Here is a 15471-nt window from a genome sequence, read left to right on the forward strand (position 1 = left end):
GTCTAGAAATACTTAGTTTCACAAAAACTTAAAAATTTTGATCTGAGATGAAAAATAACCATTTTACCCTTACCTTGGGAATCATCATTATTTTTATTTCCTTCGTCATTATACTCGTATTTCATCATTCATTTATGCCTTAGGCCTACTTAGGCCTTAATATTGTTTAAAAGCTTACTTTTAGGGGCTTACTAAAGAAATGACAACTACCCTTAGCCCGTGTTATTGCGTCTATGCCTAGTTACGAACCTATAGAGGTCGAGGTCTCACACACACAATGCCTAGAAACCAATTACATAATGTCTAAAGCTAGAGACGCAATGATTAAGTTACGCAATACGAAAAAACCAGTCTTGTAATACCTAAAAACCAATGACATAATAGCTAAAAACTAGTAATGCAATACTTAATAACTAATTGATTTTCCTACTCGTAGCCAAGTTTAAACTACCAAAGTCATACAATATTCTAATTTATAGATATATCTAATTAATTTTAACCCCCCAACTTTGGAGTTCTATAAATAAACCAATAAATCTAAGAACCTAAATCACATACCTTAATGACATCTCTGTTCTTTGGGATGGCGAGATAGACAGTATTTTGTAAGAAAAAGGAATCGAGATTTAATTTTAAAATTTTTGTCTAGGTGGTAGAATAGAGAAAATCGAAACTATTTTAATTTGTCTGAAATTGTTTAAAGGGCATTGTTGTCAAATCATGTCAAAAATTAACTAAAAATAATTAAAATTATAAAAAAAGATATTTTTAAATTAGACTTATGAGGAGGATTATTTCTTATAATTTTCTCTAGTTAAGACCTCATGTAGTGCTACCCAAAAATCAATCTAAAAGGGTGAAAGAGGCCAACCTGCAACTCGCATATGCACTGGCAGAAAATGTTCTCTTTTTGCCAATGTTCCTAACCTAGATCTAGGGAAGAGGCATCTAGAAATGAATTCCTTTAGTATTTAAACAAAAAAAATATGTAAAGAAACAAGAATAACAACCGATAACAGCAAGCACAAAGCAGAGGTAGTGGCTGGATATTACGGCAAGCAGCCAGTACAATACACTGTATTCCTCGTTAGTCAACAGCTTAATCAGCTTACAATCACGATTGTGTTATCATGAGACTCTTGTTCATACAAGGTGTCAAAGATAGCCATTCCCCTTGTCTCAAGCAAATAAGCCACGAACAAACCATAACACAATATGACTAACCCGTAAACTCCATAGTAGAGAAACTCATTTTTTCTACCTACAAAAGTCAGTAAAGGACTGAACACAGCACCAAAGGTGAGCGCTTGCCTCACCATTGATGAGGTCGAGTTCCTCACAGATGTGGGAAATAACTCTGTCACATATACCAATACTACATTAAATGCCATGCAGGGACTAAAAAAAGCTACTAGCTCTAGTCTAATTTGAATGCCTTTGTGCTCATTTACTGCACCATAAATTATACTGTATACCCCACTTGCAATCGAAAATGTTAGCATTGAAGTTGTCCTTGTACATCTTTTTATCAGAAGAAAGGTAAGGAAATAAGTTGGGATGTCTAATAAGCCATTCAGTGTAAGACTCAAGTATGTATTGATACTTAAATTCCCAACCCCTAACAGCATGCCATAGTAAACCATTCCAACGCCAAAACCAAGGGCCATAGCAGCTAGTAGCCTTCGTAGAGCCATCTTCTCCATAACAAGTCCTTCATGGATGCGTACATATCCAACTTATTCGTCAGTTCCTCCTGCAGAGGAATGTCAACTAGATATGAGTTGAAGCCATCAACATTAACTGGTCCAAACTTTTTTAGAATTGCCATAGCTTTAACCTTGTTAATGTAATGAAGAGAGAAAGGGCAGAGTATATGAAGAAGATAATGATCAGAATTGTTTCACTAATATAAAAAAGAATACTTATATGCCTTATCTACATAAAAGACACTTGTAAATATGATTAACAAGTGTCAGCGTTAATGTACATGCACACTAACACATCAAAGCACAACTCAAAACATTACATTAATATTAAGCATCAGCACAAAGAAGCAAACTAAGCTAAAGAAGAAAAATGTGTTAACAAAGTAACATCCACGTGCAGCCACCATGCAAGTATTACTCATCAACACTCCTCCATAATACTTGCAACTTGCACATTCATTTTGCTTATCAAGTACTCGAATCTTGGTTTTCCTAAAGCCTTAGTCATGATATCAGCTATTTGCAGTTCTGAACAGTAATACTAGACATTAATTTCACCTAACCTCTCAGCATCTCTAATGGCATGAAACTTGACTTGAATATGCTTAGTCTTTCCATGAAAAATAGGGTTCTTGGTGATAGTAATAGTTTATTTGTTATCCATCAATAATGCAGTAGGAAATTTTTGAGGAAACTGCATATCAGTAAGCATATTTCTCAACCAAATAGCTTGGTTGGAAGTTGCAGCAGCTGATATCTACTCTGCTTCGACTGTAGATTGAGCAACAATGGGTTGTTTATGTGAGCTCCAGCAGAAGGCTCCATTTCCAAGAGTAAAAACATAGCTTGAAGTGCTTTTGGAATCATCTCTATTTCCTGCCCAATCACTGTCAGAGTAAGTAGTAAGTAGTAAGTTTGGATTTCTGGTATAACAGATTCCAAAGTCTAAAGTGCCCTTCAAATACTTTAACACATGTTTCTAGCAGCAAAATGGAGATGTGTAGGCTCCTTCATAAACCTTGACAGCAAGCTCACAGAAAACATAATATCTGGTCTTGAAGAGCATATGAACAGAAGATTATCAATCAAACTTCTAAATTGAGACGAATCCTTTAGCTTGCTACCATTATGCATTGACAATTTCTCATTTACAGCTAATGGTGTAGCTGTAGGTTTGCACTGGAGCATATGAAACCTTCTTAGAACCTTAGTGACATATTTTTATTGGGACAAAAATACCCCTGCAGTAAATTGTTTAATCTCCTGACCAAGGAAGAAAGTCATTAGTCCCAAGTCAAACATCTCAAATGCATTTTGCATTTGCTTCTTGAACAATTACAGAGTAGTCTCATCTCCTCCAACAATCATTAAGTCATCCACATATATTGAGACAATCAATGGAGATTGATTTTCACACGTGAACACATACAATGTATCTTCATTGTTGCTCTTTGTAAAACCTTTGGAGATCAAATAAGCATCAATTCTGCTATACCATGACCGTGGGGCTTGCTTCAAACCATACAAAGCCTTATGAAGCTTGTAGACTTTGTTTGGTTCATCAGCAACTTCAAATCCCAATGGCTGCTGGATAAATTTCTTCTTTAAGAATTCCATTAAGGAAAGCAGATTTCACATCAAGATGATGCACATTCCATCCAAAGATAGCTGACAAAGCTAACAATAGTCAAATTGTATCAAACCTTGCCACTGGGGTAAATGTTTCCCAGTAATCAACACCAGGCTGTTGACTATATCCTTTGACTACTAGTCGAGCTTTGTATCTATTGAGAGATCCATCTGGATTCACTTCTTCTTATAATCCATTTGACTCCAATTATATTTTTATTTGGAGGTCGATCAACTAATGACCATGTGCCATTCTTGTTGATCATATAGAGTTCTTCCTTCATAGCATTTAACCATTCTGGTTGTTTAGCATCATCTTCATAAGAAGTAGGTTCTTCAATTGCTGCATAGCTTCTGTGATAGACATCACTAAGTGATCTAGTACCCCTCATAGGCTCATCATCAATATTGTGATCAACATCAGCATCAATCTCTGGAAGAGATTGTATTGAACTTGGATTTTGAGACTCCACAAGATTTGGCATATCTCAATTCCAACTTCCTGCTTCATCAAAAGACAAATTTCTGCTGATAACAACTCTACCAGAATTAGGCAAGTAGGTTCTGTAAGCCTTAAACTTAGAACTATAGCCAATAAAAATGGCTTTTTGAGCTCTATGCTGCAACTTATCCCTCATAGCTTCTGCTATATGAACATAACAAATGCAACCAAAGACTTTTAAATGCTCTATTGAAGGTCTTTGATCAAACTAGACTTCATATGGTGATTTGCCACCAAGTGCTTGAGTAGGAAGTATATTTTGCAAATATACTACAGTGTTGCAAGCTTCAGCCCAGAGTTTGGTGGGGAGATTCTTCTCAAACAATAGAGTTTTTGCCATATCAAGAATAGTCCTATTCTTCCTCTCACTGACAACATTTTGTTGAGGAGAATAAGGAGCAGAGAATTAATGACAAATGCCTACTGCTGCCAAAAAATCAGTAAATTGTTTAGAGACATATTCTCTTCCGTTGTCTGTTCTTAGAGTTTTAATTTTGAAGCCAATATCCACTTCCACCAAGGCTTTAAATTTTTGGAATAACTCAAATACTTCAGACTTGGCTTTCATGAAGTATATCCAGCACCATCTAGTTCTGTCATCTATGAAAATCAAGTAATATCTGCTAGCATTTAATGACTCTACTTTCATTGGTCATACTACATCAAAATGAATCAAATCAAGTTTGAATTTGGCTTTACTGCTGCTGGCAGATGGAAAAGGCTTCCTTGACATCTTGCCATATTGACATGCACTGCAAACTAAGCCTTCATCAGTCAACTTAGATAAGTTTCTCAATGAACCAGAAACACTGAGCTGCTTGAGTCCTTTGAAATTGAAATGTCCAAGTCGTTTGTGCCACAAATTGGTCAGATTTGAATCTGAATTTCTTGCTTGCAAACATAGTTGATCAACAGTTACAGTGAAACACCTCTTATGCATAGGTATGGTCATCAAATAAGAACCAGAGGCATCAAATATAACACAAGCATTATCTTTGAACAGCAAAGCATAGTTATTTTCAACTAGTTGTCCAACACTCAGTAAATTTGAAGTAAGTGTAGGAACTAATAGGACTTCAGAGATATTCCTGGCACCTGCGAAAATATGAACTCGAACTGTACCTTTCCCAACAACAGGAAGATAAATTCCATTTCCTATTTTGACCCTTGAATAGTAACTCTTGTCTAAGCTGATGAAAACAGCTTCAGTTGGACTGATATGATTTGAACTCCCACTGTCCAGTAACCATTCTTGATTATCAATTTCATTTTCTAACATTGTCAGGGCCATGAACAGATTTTCTTTAGCATTAGCAGTAGCTTCAACAGTTTAAAGAACTTTATCAGAAGCAGAGGTCTTCTTTTTGCATACTTTCTCAACATGCCCCATTTCATTACAAGCTTGACACTTTGCATCTGATCTAAACCAGCAACGATCTTCTAAATGGTTCCTTTTCTTGCAATAAGTACACACTTTAAACTTATTTTTTTTAGTTGAAGATTAACCTGCATGAGAAGATTTCTTTTGCAGCTTATCTTTTGTCACCTTCTTACCTTGAGTTTCTGCAGTAGCTTTCCCTTTACTTGAAGCAAACAGAGCATTTTCCACATTAGCTTCTAGTCGAGATGTTCTTCTTTGCTCAGTGGCTAGGAGTGCACTAACCAGCTATGACACTGTGAGTTGTGACAGGTCTTTAACTTGCTCTATGGATGTAACTGTTGCTTCAAATCTATCAGGTAAGTTGATGAGAATCTTTTGAACAAATCTGGCTTCTGGTAAATCATCTCTAAGCAGCCTCATTTGATTCACCAAATGACTGAGATGATCTATATAATCTTCTACAGTCTGTGACTTTTTCATCCTGATCAGCTCAAATTCTCTTCTAAGGTTCTGAGCTTGCATTTGCTTGGTTTTTGTTGTACCAAGATAATCTTCCTCAAGTTTGGTCCATGCTTTCTTTGTTGTCTTGCAACTCATGATCCTGCTAAAGATCTTCTCAAACACAGCAGCTTGAATGAATGACAAAGCTTTGTATCGCTTTGCTACTTCTTCAGAGTGTTACTTGATCTGATTTATGGTTGCATTATCTCTCAAAGCAGCAGGTTCTTCCTCAATTTCAATGGTTGTCCAGAGATTATAAGCTTTGAGAAATGCCTCCATCTTGACAGCCCAAACTTGATAGTTTTTGCCATCAAATATAGGTGGAGATATGTGAGAAGCTAAAGTTGAAGACATGCTGAAAATGTCAAGAGATGAATCAACAAAGAAAAGAAAAGATTCTTGATAATCGTAGGTCCAACAAGATCTTAAAAGAGCTCTGATACCATGTTAATGTAATGAAGAGAGAAAGAGCAGAGTATATGAAGAAGATAATGATCAAAATTGTTTCATTGATACAAAAAACAAGACTTATATGCCTTATCTACATAAAAGATATCTGTAAATATGATTAACAAGTGTCAGTGTTAGTGTACATACACACTAACACATCAAAAGACAGCTCAAAACACTACATTAATATTAAGCATCAACACAAAGAAGCAAACTGAGCTAAAAAAGAAAATTGTGTTAACAAAGTAACATCCACGTGCAATTGTCACGCCCCTTTTGTGTAGAAAGACGGGACAGCCCGATGGCAAAGGCTTGAGGCTCATGAGTGGGCGAGCAACGAGGGCTGGAACCCTAATTTGGCGCCAAGGGGCTTGAGACATCGACAACCATGGTCGGGCAAGTGCGCAGGCCAGTAGACAGACTGGGTGCGTGGGCCAGCGACAGACAGTGTGTGCGGGCCAGTACGTAGACAGGGCGCGTAACAGAGCTGGTAGACTGATGCGTAGTGGGTGCGCACGAACTGTCCAAGCAGTCTGCCAAAAGCGCGAGAAGCACTGGCCAGCCCGAGGCTGCGGGGTAGCTGTTGCCTGTCATTGGCAACAGTGCCAAGGGTGTGTCAAAGGGGCCTAGCAGAGTTCAAAACAGCCCCTAGCAGTTGGGAACTGCTTTGTAACGACTCCAAGGGGTCTTAGGCTATATAAACCCCTTGAGTCCCCACATTTGGGACTATTGACTCTTGTATTGGAAATTCTATCAATAAAAGCTCTCTCTTTGTTCTCTCAACTCTCTTGTGCTTGCCAAAATCGATCCTAATTCACTAACTTGAGAAAGCTGCTAGCTTTTCTAACCACCTTTACCAAGGCAAAGGTTAGGCCGCACGGGTCAAGAGAAAACCCACGTGACACTTGGTATCAGAGAGACAATGGCAAACATGAGGTTTGGAGTGGGCACCGAGGGTGTTGCTTCCACCCCCGATACAAGGGAGACACGTTTGAGTAAGGTGAAGAGGAAATCCATCTCGAGGGACCTTCTCGCCTCGGTAGAGTTTAGGCTGACCCACCAAGAGGAGCGTGTGGCAGAGCTGGCTGACTGTTGGGAGGCAGGTGAGGCTCGGACGGATGGGTGTGAGGAGCAAATGGTGGAGTTGCGAGAAGACCTGCAGGCCGCGCTCAACGAGACCCTTGAGGCATTAACCCAGCTTGATGCTAGGCGAGAGGCTAAGGCCGAGCAGCTGTGACTCGAGATGAGCGAGCTCGAAGCGTGCAAAGCACTCCTTGGAGGAATGCTAGCCATGCAGTCGACTAGCAAGGTGGACTTCCCCAAATCGAAGGACTTCAAGGGCCAGTGGAGTGCCCAAGACATAGATAACTTCGTGTGGGGGATGGAGCAATACTTCCGAGTCACCAACATTGTTGATGATGGTAAGAAAATTAACACTACCTCGATATATCTTACTGACTTGGCATGTTTGTGGTGGCGCAGGAGGTGTAACGAGAGGCATGATGGAGCTGCCATCTCGACTTAGGCTAACTTTGTGCATGAGCTGAAAGCGCAATTCTATCCCGAGTACGTGCAAGATGAGGCGCTCAAAAAATTGAGGCACCTAACGCAGCAAGAGAGAGTTCGGGAGTATGTGAAGGAGTTCACCGAACTCATGCTGCAAATCAGTGACCTAGGCAAGCGGGAAGCCTTGTTCTGCTTCCTCGATGGATTGAGGTCGTGGGAGAGACAAGAGCTTCAACGCGGCGGGGTTCAAGACATCACTGCTGCAATGGCTGCTGCTGAGTCCTTGATCGAGTTTCGCAAGGGGGATGCGAAGAAGTATGCGGGGAAAGGCAAGGCCAAGGTGAAGGCCACTGCCAAGCCACTACCGAGGAGCATTACCAGCGGGCAAGGCAGCACACGGGGTACTGACCAAGGCAGCCGTGCGGAGAATAAGGGCAAAGGGTCCTTGACATATTTCCTATGTGACGGGCCACGCTTGGTCTGAGACTACCCCAAGAGGGCTAAGCTATCTGCCATCACCCAAGAGGAGGGAAATGAGGGGCAACAGCAGCGGGATTCCTTGAGATTAGGCACCATGATGCTGACGGCACTAAAATAGCACAAGTCGAGCCGTAACAAGGGCCTGATGTTTGTGGACATAACGGTGGAGGGCAAGAAGTTGAAAGTGCTAGTTGACAAAAGAGCAAGCGATCTATTCACCTCTACTGAGACAGCAAAGTTGTTGGGGCTGGACACCAAGGCAAGGGTAGTGCGCATCAAGACTGTCAACAGCAAGGATATCCCCACCATTGGCACCGCAAGCAGCCTGGACGAGCAGTTAGGTGAGTGGGTCGATAATGAAATTATTAAAGTCATTCCTTTGGATGATTATGACTTTGTGATTGGGGTAGATTTCCTTGACCGAATAAATGGCATGGTTGTCCTATTCTTGAACTGCATTATGATTCTTGACCCTCGAGGATAATGTATGGTGCTGGTGAGGCGTGAGTAGCAATGCGCGACCAAGACGCTGAGCACCATACAGCTAACAGATGGTGTGCGCAGGGGCGAAGGAGACCTTTGTAGCCACGCTGTCCTTAAATGAGGGTAAGCCGAGCGAGGTTGCACCCGTGCTGAACGAGGTAGAATGAGTGCTGGACCAGTACACAGATGTCATGTCAACCAAGCTGCCAAGCTCCTTGCCACCCAAGCGCGAGGTGGACCATAAGATCGAGCTTGTGCCGCCCGCGCAGCCACCTGCGAGGGCACTTTACCGAATGGCACCCCTAGAGCTAGCTGAATTACACCGAAAACTTACTGAGTTGATCGAGGCAGGCTTTATTCATCCTAGCAAGGCACCCTATGGTGCGCCTATCCTCTTCCAAAGGAAGCACGATGGGATGCTACGGCTGTGCATCAACTACCGAGCACTCAACAAGCTGACCATCCAAAACTACTATCCAATCCCCAACATCTCTGAGCTGTTCGACCAGCTAGATAAGGCCCAAGTCTTCTCCAAACTTGACCTGCGGTCCGGGTACTACCAGGTGAGGATTGCCGAAGGGGACCAAGAGAAGACTGTCTGCGTAACGCGCTACGGCAGCTTCGAGTTCCTAGTCATGCCCTTCGGCCTAACCAAAGCCCTCGCGACGTTTTGCACGCTCATGAGCAAGGTATTGTCATCGTTCCTTGACAAGTTTGTGGTCGTATACCTTGACGACATTGTCGTTTTTAGCAGGACCATGGCAGAACATGTGGGACACTTGAGGGCTGTGTTTGAGAGCCTAAGGCAGCACCAGCTGTATGTTAAGCAGGAAAAGTGCTGCTTTGCCTAGCCGGATATCCTATTCCTCGACCACATCATTGGGGGAGGCCGAATTAGGATGGACGCGGCCAAGGTCCAAGATATTAATGAGTAGGAGCAGCCCACTAAGGCGACTGAGCTGCGGAGTTTCTTGGGGCTTGCAAACTACTACTGCAAGTTCGTGCGAGGATACTCTAGCATCGCAGCACCTTTGACCGACTTGTTGTGCAAAAACCGCGCATGACGATAGGGCCCCGAGTGCTAGCGAGCGTTCTAATAGTTGAAGCAGCCCATGATCGAGAAGCCTGTGCTGCGCTTGCTAGACCCGAGTGTGCTGTATGAGGTGCACACTGATGCGTCAGACTACGCTATAAGTGGGGTGCTCATGCAGCAAGGCCACCCAGTGACGTACGAGAGCTAGAATCTCAATGACACCGAGCCGTGCTACACGGCTCAAGAGAAAGAGATGACGGCGGTAGTGCATTGCTTGAAGGTGTGGCGGCACTACTTGCTTGGGGCGCGGTTCATGGTTAGGACGGACAACATAGCCAACAACTTCTTCCAAACCCAAAAGAAGCTGACCCCCAAGCAAGCTAGGTGGTAGGTGTACTTGACAGAATTTGATTTCACCATGGAGTACAAGCCGGGTGCCATCAATCGAGTTGCTGATGGGCTGAGCCACAAGGCAAAACTGGCAGCCAACAACCAAGCGTAGGACGAGTTGTTGGCCAGGATTCGTGCAGGGCTTGTAAGAGATGCCACTGCACAGGCCATCATCGAGTGTGCCAAGGTGGGCAAGACGAGGCGATTTTGGATGGATAGGGACCTGCTCATGGCCAAAGGAACCCAAGTTTATCTGCCATAGACCGAGGGGCTACGCAAGGAGATCATGCGAGAGCACCACGACTCCTTGTGGGCAAGACACTTAGGTGCTGAGAGGACGGAGGCACTGATTGCGGCACGCTACTATTGGCCCAAGCTATCCAAGGACGTCGAGGCCTATGTGTGGACATGCTTGGTCTGCCAGCAAGACAAGGCGAGCAGCAACAGCTAGCGAGCATGCTCGAGCCCCTAGAGTTGTCCGACCAACCGTGGCAATCCGTATCCTTAGATTTTATCACTAATCTGCCTACAACTAATGGGTTTGGTGCTATAAGGGTTGTGGTGGACAAGTTTAGCAAGTATGAGACCTTTGTGCCGGTCACACGAGAGTGCCCAACTGAAGAGGCAGCCTAGGCATTCATGGCACACGTGGTCAAGCTGTGGGGCTTACCGAAAAGCTTAGTGAGCAACAGGGATAGGCGCTTCATAGGCAAGTTCTAGACCGAGCTATTTAAGCTACTAGGGTCCAAGCTCTGCTTCTCGACTAACTTCCACCCGCAGACGGATGGGCAGACAGAACGAGTAAACCACCTGTTGGAGATCTACCTACGACACTTTGTCCGCAACACCCAATCGGATTGGGCAAAGCTGCTGGACGTTGCACAGTTCAGTTACAACCTGCAACAGCGGAAGCCAACCAGGAAGAGCCCATTTGAGCTGGTGATAGGGCAACAACCGATGACCCCGAGGGCCCTAGTCAGCAGCTATACGGGACCAACACCAGTTGCCTTTCGATACGCCTAAGATTGGCACACATAACAGAACTTGGCTAGAGCAAGCCTTGAGTGTGCCACCAAGAAGTATAGGAAGTGGACGGATAGGCACCGACGGGACGTGAGCTGCAACAAAGGGACTTGGTGTTGGTGAAGCTTCACTTGGTTCTCCGTCACCCAAAGCTACACAAGGGGTTGGTCCGGAGGTACGAGGGGCCCTTCTGGTCGAGAAGAAAGTGGGTCGTGCGGCGTACAAGCTAGAGATGCCATCCGAGCATAAGGTGCATCCGGTCTTCCACGTGAGCATGCTCAAGCCATACCATGCAGACCCCAACGACCCGAGCAGGAACTGCAGCTAGCGGCATCCCATGGGGCAGAAGGCCTCGTACGACCGGGAAGTCGAGCAAATCCTGGCCGAGAGGGTTCTAAGAAGGAAACACCACCGACCGCAGCATCAATACCTGGTCTAGTGGAAGGGATTGCCAGCCAGTGAGACTTGTTGGGAGCTGACTCAGGCGTTGTGGCAATTCAAGGACCTAGTGGAACAGTTCCACGACCAGCAGGCAACGAGGGCGTTGCCGAAATAGTTGGGGGAGAGTGTCACGCCCCTTTTGTGGAGGAGGGCGAGGCAGTCCGATGGCAAGGGCTTGAGGCTTGAGAGTGGGCGAGCTAGCTCGAAGACGAGCGAGCAACGAGGGCTGGAATCCCAATTTGGTGCCAAGGGGCTTGAGTCATCAACACCCATGGTCGGGCGAGTGCGCAAGCCAGCAGACAGACAGTGTGCGCGAGCCAGTACGCAGACGAGACACGTAGAAAAATGGCACGCAGCAGAGCTGGCAGACTAACGGGTAGCGGGTACGTGCGAACTGTCCAGGTAGTCTACCAGAAGCGCGAAAAGCACTAGCCAGCTTGAGGCCTACGGGGCAACCGTTGCCTGCCGTTGGCAACAGTGCTAGGGGTGCATAAGAGGGGCCCAACAGAGTTCAAAACAGCCCCTAATTGTTGGGAACTGCTTTGTAACTGCTCCAAAGAGTCCTAGGCTGTATAAACCCCCTGAGCCCCCACATTTGAGACTAATGACTCTTGTATTAAAAATTCTATCAATAAAAACTCTCTCTTTGTACTCTCAACTCTCTTGTGCTTGTCAAAATCAATCATAATTCACTAACTTGAGAAGACTACTAACCTTTCTAACCTATTTTACCAAAGCAAAGACTAAGCCACACGGATCAAGAGAAAACCCCCTTACACAACCACCATGCAAGTATTACTCATCAACAAACTTCACGCCCCTGCAGGAAAAGCCATCTTGGGGACTCACTAACAAAGAAATAAACTATTATGCAGTAAGCTATTGCTGGATGGAAGTCCAAAAATAAAGAATTCTCCATGAGGAACCTCTGTTTGTGTAAGCTATAGCTGGCAAAGATAATAATCCTAGGGTGTAAAAGAAAAATGCAATAATCCCTACTTGACCACGCCAACGCTTTCCTACCATCTCCATTAACAACACAAGGGCTGTTGTCATGATAGATGAATGGAAAAATCCACAGACAAATCTCAGGAGTGAATACATCCGGATGTTGGCGGATAAAACGGTAGCAGAAGTAGATATAGACATTGCCAAACATGAGAAGAAAAGCAGTTTCTTACGACCAAGACATGAGTCACCGAGGGTGGAGAAGGCAAACCCACCCAGCAGGCACCCCATGAAGAAGGACGATGAAGGTAAGCCAGTGATGATTGAACTAGCACATTCAAGGCTCCATTCCGAGGCGATCGTCCTATCAGAAGGACCATCCCAAGACCAAGAACTCCTAGAAAGACTGCAAATGTCTAAATTTGAGCTGCAAGTAGTATCATCAGTGCAGTGCCATGTCGGAACTGCGTAGGTGAAGACGCTAATGAATGTTTGTTGGGCGTCAAAGAGCAGAGGCAGTGAAACAAGAATTGCTTGTATCAACTGTACATGTCCAAAACCTCCCAGACTTTGTTCAATCATCTCATCCAACGACTCATGGAAGGTCTGTTGGTTTAGTCTCATCGTATCTTGATTCGTTAACTTGGGTTGAAGCCTGAAGGAGGTTTGTGCGTAGTTGACTACGCACTTCGGTTGGTTGCTCGATATTTCTCGGTTTCCTAATTTAACGTGCCTTTCAAGTGATGTTGTCAGCCTTTATTGAGGTAAAAGATCTACTACAATTTATTCTGGCCTGTCAAGGTAATGGAATTAGAAATATATTTTATATTTTTTACAGGATCTCAGGATAACTTTTTTTTTTGAAAATTCGGATCTCAGGATAATTAAGCTAATGCTTTTAATTATCCACCAGCTAGTTTATTATCTCAGTTGCATGTAGGTTCATCCACGCTGAGATTGCTTTAAACTACACAAATTTCCCTCTTCTTAGAAAGTTAATTCTTGTGGAGCCATTAATCATTGTAGGCTACATAAAAACCTTAATCCTGAAGAAATATCCAAGAGCCCGTTGATTAGGGCTTTGTTTGATGGAATCTGTTTGGTGGGGTTGGTTTTATGTCATTCCAGGTGCTGTTACTTATTGTAAGGATCTGTGTTTTTTCATTGTTGTTTTTAAGGGGGTTGAGTCATTGCAGGTCTGCGGGAGTTACCGGAAAAGTTTTATTGGTGTTCTGCAATGCTTGTTTCAGGGGCCTTGTGTTCCTGCCTACATGTATGGGTTGTTTATAGCGGTTACTGTTTCATGTTTATATTGCAGAATATATTAGCCACTAAACAGTGATGGTTAGGTGCAGTTAACAAGATCATTTTCATTCACTAAAAGACATGATTGAGAAAAGAAAAATGTACAACTGTATTCTCAGACACCTCAATCATATCTGTCCGGTTGCATTACATGTCAATCATATCCGCACAAAAGAAAAACTAAGGGGCAGAGGGGACAGTAACCACATGTTTTCAAACTCAGTACATTATGAGTCAGCTAGGGGTAATTATTGCACTTCTGCTGTCCATTTCGTAAGATGGTGATGGACCATCGGGAGCATGGAACCGAAGATTAGGAGATAATTAACACTCGAAAGAGAATAGATGGATTCTGTCCATGACCACGAGGGAAATCCCAAGCCACAACAGTTGCATGGACGTCATTCAGCCATACGTCTTCTCATTATTTTTTTTGAAAGGCAGTGAATTTATTCATAAAGTCTAACATGGAGACTACAACAAGCAAAGCCTTATGAGGCTTGCAATGAACAATAGAGTCCTCAAATGGGGACCGGCAATCATCAGAGGTGTCGGATGAGCTGACAACTAGATAAAGGAAACATATTAACAAAAGGCTTACAATCACTTAACACAACCAAAGCAGAGAGATAAAATACAATCCTATCAAGACCACGTCAGTAACAGCCCTACGCTTCCATAAGTTCAAAAAATGCACTGTGATTGATGTCCCTGATGACTCCAGCCTTGGCCAATCCATCTGCCAGAGCGCTTCCCTCACGGCTAATATGCTTGAAGGTGATGCCAATGTTGTTCCCAATAAGAGTTTCAATGGCATTTAAAGGGAACTTCATTTCCCGAGGGACTTTGCTGTTGTCCTTGACCCAAAGGAGGGCATTGATAGAATCACTTTCAACCTCCAGCTGGCGGTTGGAGGTCCATGGTGAAGCAAAAAAGAAGTTAAAGTCCCTGATGGATGGCTTGAAGTTCAGCAAAGTTGGAGTCTTCAATGCCTATGTGGTGAGAAAAGGTTCCTCTTATGAAACCGTGGTGGTCTTCTTATTATCATCTCCTCAAAAAAAATTCTTCCTGTAACAAAGTTAAAAAAATTTGAAAAGTACAGCTTCATAAGCTAGCAAATTCAGCTTAATTTATATATTATTCTTTTTCCTGTTGAAAGAAATTTAATACCAGCTTCCCTTATAGAATCAATGATAGCTTTGACCTTATCATGATATATCTGTTTTCTCTTCAAGGAAACAGAAACGGTAGGTATAGTAAAAAGAATAATACTCATGTTCATCTTTATAATAAAGTTATAATTTAAATTAATTAAAGTAGAAACATAAAAATAATATCAAATTTAACATATATATCAGTAATAAATTAAAAATTGAATCTTTGAAAATAAACATTCGTTATATTAGAACGCAAAAAATTTGAAAAAAAAAACTCTATGTAAGCCATCATGTATTACAAATCCCACGTCAATAATAAATACAAAGATCTTAGATACATAAATATGAGGTTTTTTATACTTATCAAATAAATTTTTTAAATTAAAAATGTGAACCACACTTAAAAGTACTTAGAAAACGAATAAACTTGGATCATTTTTATTCGGCCTCACACTTTAATAGGCCAGACTTGCAGCCTAAGCAGAGGACGCATGGACCTGTACTTATCCAGCCATATGTTTTATGGTGAAAGGCCC

General features: G+C 42.9%; 1 pseudogene; it reads right to left on the reverse strand.

Annotated features, from left to right (window-relative positions):
• On the reverse strand, positions 1104 to 13300 carry LOC108662830 (annotated as a pseudogene).

This window comes from Theobroma cacao, chromosome 7 (assembly GCF_000208745.1).
Source record: "Theobroma cacao cultivar B97-61/B2 chromosome 7, Criollo_cocoa_genome_V2, whole genome shotgun sequence".
Lineage (NCBI taxonomy): Eukaryota > Viridiplantae > Streptophyta > Magnoliopsida > Malvales > Malvaceae > Theobroma > Theobroma cacao.